The sequence below is a fragment of the Crocodylus porosus genome, unplaced genomic scaffold (assembly GCF_001723895.1).
Source record: "Crocodylus porosus isolate Cpor-Errol unplaced genomic scaffold, CroPor_comp1, whole genome shotgun sequence".
NCBI classification, from domain to species: Eukaryota; Metazoa; Chordata; order Crocodylia; family Crocodylidae; genus Crocodylus; species Crocodylus porosus.
In genome coordinates this window covers 27,765,686-27,772,066 of record NW_017728951.1, presented here as the reverse complement: position 1 = coordinate 27,772,066, position 6,381 = coordinate 27,765,686, and positions in this window count along the sequence as shown.

Genomic DNA, 6,381 nt, shown 5'->3' with positions numbered 1-6,381 from the left:
GATGATCCTTCATATAAAACTTCATATAAAACTTATCTCCAACAAGTTTTAGCAGCCTGAAAGTCCCACTGATAAACTTCAGAAATGTGGGGTTAGAATTTGACCAGAGAGACCTCTGCTTAAGAGAAATTCCTTCCCCATTAACTAGATTGAACTACAGGAAGATCCAAAGGACAGAATAAGTCACACCTTGATTAGGGACCCTTGTGTAGAGTTCAGTGAAGGACAGTACAAGAGACATGGTAGTTTTAGGAAAGAAGAATTGTACACCAGATGGATGAGGACTGGCAGCAGGGCTTATTGGGAACTGGAAATGGTTAGGGAAACCAAAATTGTTTAAAATGAATTTAGAAACAAAGGACCAGAAGGGACCAAAATTAAGTAGCATAGATAAACAAGCCATAGCCATGAGGGGAAGGGGGAAATGGAATAAAAGAATGAGGGGAAGAAAGATAAAAAGGGGAAAATAAACCAAAATCAGACAATATCTATATCATCTCAAGAAGAGGCAAACCCATTGCACCTGTGAACAACAGCTGTTTGGCTTGAGGGTACAGAAGATGGAACTGGCAGTAGTACGCAGCATGAACTTACTGCTGCTTTCTGCAAACATTTTCCTGAAGCCAGTGGAATTTGATACACTGATAGTATTTCTAGCAGCAAGCAAGTAACAACATTTGCTCACAAAATTTGGAAATAATTTACTGCAAATAATACGCTAGTCTCTTATGCGTACACATAGTTGTATAGGTTCAACCATCTATTTTGTGTTCAACTAACTTCGGAAAATGTCAGATCCTTGTCTAAATAATCCCAAACTAACTCTAGGGCTCTCAGATTTCAGTGCAAAGTCATAGCAGCCCAATTCTCTATTGGTTAGGCTGCAAATAGACAACACTGCAAAGAGAAACCATTTTATCACAGGATAAAGTGAAATTGTACAAACATTCACGTCAGTTGCCCTTGGATAAATCCTAAAAAAAAATCTCTAGATAAAAGGTAATATCAGTTTATCCTAGGGTATTGTAAAGTATATGTCTGTGAGTCATTGAATCAATGGCAGAAAAGCAGTACTGCATTCAGGCATTCACTATAACCCTGATCAGAAGGGCCAGTGTGTACATGCCAAATCCAGGATCTTTTTATTTCAGGATAAACACAGACAATTTATCCAGGGATAAATGCAATGTCTGTTTCTAGCCTTAGTGTCCAACCTACTAAGGAGTCACATTACACCATTCCCTCACCTATAAACATCACATTCAGAATGGCAGCAATAATGTCTCTGCATAGGTAGCTGCCTTAAGATGTTTAGTCAGCCATGCTAGGCTGCCAACTTCAAAGTTCTCAGAACCACTGCACTTGCAATGGTATATGCCTACAGGTGCACTGATAGAGATTTTCTTGTCTGATACTGATAGCTGATTATTACCCACCTATATTGGCTGATACCAATCTGATAGCAAATTTATAGGAATGCAGCCTGGCAGTTTGGAGAGCAGCATCCTGATGGTAAGCCTGTGGGGAGGAGCAGGGGCAAAGGGCATGAGGGGGGCAAGAGGCATGGGGTGGAAAATCAAGGCTTCCACAGTGAGGGAGGGAGTGGGGCAGGGGCAGGGGCAGGGGCCGGGGCAGGGGCCGGGGCAGGGGCAGGGGCAGGGGCAGGGGCCGGGGCAGGGGCCGGGGCAGGCACTGCCCAGCCAGGGCAGTGAATGGGACCCCAGAACTAGGTGTGGGAAGGAACCACACGTGGCTCATCCAAGGGTTGTGTGAATGTGGGGAGGAGGGGTAGCTCCCTGCCACTGTGTGCATCCCCAGGGGAGGCATGGGAGGCATGTGCCTGCCCCCCAGATTTGTGTGCAGGGTAAGGGCAGGCTGCCTGCTGTGGTCTCAGGGCCAGGGGTTGCACCAGCCTATTCCTGGTCGGGTAGGGGGGGTGGCTGGGCTTGGGTGCTATGGCGGTGCTACAGGGAATTTTGGGGTGGCTATAGCTCCCCAACCCCTTCCCTTGGGAGCCAGCATGGGGCTCCCAAGGGAAAGATAGCACAGCAGAGTGCCCTGAGCAGGGGCAGTGCTGGGGGGGGGGGAGTTGGGGGACTATAGCCACCCTAAAATTCCCCATAGGCCCCCTCCTAGCACTGTTGCCATCCACCCCATGCAACTGAGCCCACCCCAAGCCCAGCCCTGCACCAAAAAGAGGATGGTGCAGCCCCTGGCCCTGAGCTCACAACAAGCAGCCCACCCGTACCCTGTGCACAAATCCCGGGGGGAACATACCCCGCATGGTTCCTCCAGGGAACTGCTCGCCCCATGGATAAGCCACCTGTGGCTCTGTCCTGCTCCTGGTTCTGGGGTCCCATTCACTGCCCTGGCTATATAGTGCCTGCCCTTGCCCCTACCCCATTCCCACTCCCTCCTTCCCTCACCATGGGGGCCTCTATCTGCATCTCCCATGCCTCCTACTTCCTACAGACTTACCTACAGAATGCTGCTCTCCAAGCTGCCTGTCTGCATTCCTGGCTGCTTGTATATGGGTTGCACCCATGCATGCAGCATTTATCAGCGACATTATCAGCTACACAGGCAAAAGGAAGCCAATAGCAGATAAAGTTAGTTTTCCTTTTAAATTGATGCCAATCTGATATGTGACCTATATATCAGTGCTCCTCTATATATGCCCCAGCAAAATATTGTGCTCTTGTATGATCCAGAAGTTGTTACGCTAAAAACCTGAACACTGTACTTAACAGTGTACTGAGACTCATAACAGGCTGCACAACTTACACATAAAGGTGTACTCCCTGTACTCTCAGGCATTAGGGTCTGTCTTATAACACTTGATCTAACATCATTACTCCCAATAGAGGTAAGAGACAACAAAAATCACTTGCTCCATCAACTATTAACTGAAGACCTAGAAAGATGGAGCTTAAAAATTGTAAACCATTTATACATGAAACCAAGAAGCTCCTGGAAAAGATTGGGGATGCTGAACCAAACCTATGGGTAGCAACAGAGTAGGCCAATTACTGGGAAAGGTCAGACCTATTCCTACAATGTTTTATACCAATACCAAATGAGTCTCCCATTGGGTAAGACCTTGACAGGGAAGCATGAGTCAAGCTGAACAGATCTGGATATGGATACTTCAGAACAACACTTCCCAAGATGAACATCTTGGACAGCCTCCTGTGTGAATGTGTCTAACAAACAGCATAGCACAACACTTAATTAAAACCTGCAATCTTTAAAAATTGCTTGAACAGGGCAGGTGGAATCTGCACATTGAACAATAATACCAGACAGTGGCTTGGATTTGGAAGTCGATTCTGACACCATACAAGAGACAGAGCTTGCCTCAGTGTGACAGAAGGCAGGCATGATAGTTTGGAGAATCTATGTACAATGAATGAATTCTGTCTGTGGGTCTGCTGTCTCATCAAATAATCAATCACAGATGTTCAGAAAAATGGAAGGCCGTTGCACCTTGAAGGCTTCTATTCAAGTAGGATGGCCACGCAGTACCCCAAACCAGCCTTTTCCAACTTCTCTGCAGAAGACCGAGGTTTAGAGAGTGGAAATCCTTCAGGTAGAAGTACCAATAAATCAGCTGTTAGTGCTCAAAAACCCAAGTCTATAGGACTCTGGGGTCACTCAGAGCTTGGGAAGAAAGGAGAGGCATTTTTTTTAAAGCCCAGTGGGCCTGTTTAATCATAGTAGCAGCCAAGAAAAAAAGTAACTAGTTGCACAGGAAAATATGACACTCCATTATTCAGAGGATTAGCCATGTGCAAGTCAGGGAACCATGGATACCTGAGAGCTGGGTGGCCAACCTGCATCATGCATGCCACGAGTGGCACTGGAGGTCTCTGTATGGTATGCAGCAGATCAGGAAGGGAGCAGGCAGCATAGTGGCAGATAAGGCAGGGAGCAGTAAGCAGAACTGTGGCACTCAAGGAGTAGACAGGGCTTAATTTGGGACATGCCTACCAAAAAGATTGTACCCCTCTGCCTTCTACAGGAAGCGTTCGGAGTTACAACAATCCCTTGGAACAAACAGAAGTTCACTGTCGGTTGTGGGGGATGGGGAACCTAGCTGCTGGCTGCCGGCCTGCAGCCCGTTTCCCCTAACAATGGCCCCTGCTGGGTTGCAAAGTTTTCAGAATGGGAGGGGTGAAAGGGAGCAGACCGAACTCCCTCTGCTCCCCTTCTTCCCTCCGATTCTGAAAACAGCATGAGGCTGGGAGGCAGCACAGCCAGAAGTTACACAAGATGCTCTGTTTTGAAGCATCTTCATTTGACACCTCATGTAATTTTTGAAGCTGTCTGCAGCTGTACACTTGTGTTTGGTCAAGGCCATAGACTGCTTTCTATAGCCAGACCAGGCAAAAATTGTCATTCCTGTCTGTGCCCAAGAATTGTCTTGCCAAGAGTAGTTTGTGCTTAGTAGGCTTGCCTTATACTGGGGTATCAAGGTTATGGCCTGTAGGCGCACAAAGACTTTTTCCCAGCTCACAGGGCTCCGAGAGGGGCTGGGAACCTAGGTGTGGAGCAAGCAGGAGGTGAGGCCTATAGGGTCCTGCTGGGGATAGCCTTCAGCAGCAGGCAGGTGAGTGACAGCTGTGCCGATATAGAGTCTCTCGCTCCTGATGCTGCTGCTTGCACTAGCACTGCTTACCCTGCTACCACCATGTCTAGATCTGCCCCACAAGGAACCTTGCAGTCCAAATCCAGCCTAGAATGCAGGTTGGGTTTGACACCCCTACCTCATACTAGCAAACCTGTGCTTCTGATATAGTTGTTTGCAGTCCCTCTCAAGAGAAATAAGCACAGTTTTCCTGATTGAATCACCTCTATAATGTGGGCTTCTGCCAGAACAGCAATGTCAATCAGGGATCATACCTTACTAACACACGTCTGTTGGCAGAACTCTGTAGCTTGCACTTGGTCTAAAAAAATTGCAACCAAATGTCAAAATTGCTCATCACTTTCCTATCGCCATCACTGAACACTGCATACATTATTTGTAATCCTGCTTCAACCCCCACTGAACACTTCTCTTTATCTCCTAATTTTGACTGCTGCTATGGTACAGGGTACCTTGATATTGGTAAGCGAGTTCATCCGAAGAGCAAAATTGACAGGGAGATAATTTTCAGTCTGAAATTGTGTGACATATGATCCCCTTAAACATAAGTGATGCTTCTACTTTTATAAATATCTTTAATATTTAATTTCTAAAGCTGGACTATGATTGAATTGAAAAGCATCAACTGTTTAAATTGATTTCTCTTTTAAAAGGAAGGATTTTAGCTTGACATTAAGGTTAAAAATTGTTCGTGTGTTTTTCTGGGGGTTTTTTTAGTTGTCAAAAAGACTGCAAGGTTCTCTAGAGCCATCTTCTGGCCAGAAAAATTCTCACATGCAGAAACTATTTCCATAAAACCAAGGGCAGGATGTTGAAACGTGAAGTTAAACATAAATTTTATTGGCAGCTGGCCAGATGGGCAATTCTTTTAACCTAACTTCACACATGTTTTGTAAAATCCTTCTTTCTGTGCTTTTCCTTTGGACCATCTCCACTTTGCCTACATCTTTTTTAAAGTGTGGTGCCAAAATTACTTCAAAACCCTAGCTGAGCTCACAGGAGTGCCAAGTAGAGCAGGAAAACAATCTTGTGTGTCCTACATATAGGCTTAGCAGAATTCAATTTTTATTCTTTAATGATTTTGATGGATAATATCAATGTTTATTTTTAAGCATTTATTTTGATTATCAATTTAAAATTTCAGGATCGTGTGAAATTAGGGATGTTGGGGGCACACAATTTATTAACGACAGTATACTGTTAGAACTTTATAAGATCACATCACAATATAAAAAGGAAATATCCATAAATTATACCTTATATAAATCATTCTGTTCATTTGGTAGTACTTCCTCTTCCTTTGTTCTCAATCCTCTGGTGTTTCTGGGAGTTGCAATTCGAACAATAGTCAGCACAGTTCTCTAGGACTGCTCCCCCTGTCATCATACACTCCATCAACCATCATTTTCTTATGATAAATTTTGATGATTAACAATGGAACAATTTTTCGTCAGTCTGAGCGTGAGATGAAATCAACATTTATCAATGTTTACTGATAAAAATAGAATCCTGCCAAGCCTAGCTATATGCCACACTCTTCATACTATATCCCAGAATGGGGTCTCCCTCTTTTGCAACAGCATCAGACTGTTGACACAATCATAGTTTCATAGTTTCATAGTAGCTAGAGTCGGAAGGGACCTAGGAAGATCATCTAGTCCGACCCCCTGCCTTGGCAGGAAAGAGCACCGGGGTCAGATGACCCCGGCAAGGTGCTCATCTAACTTCCTTTT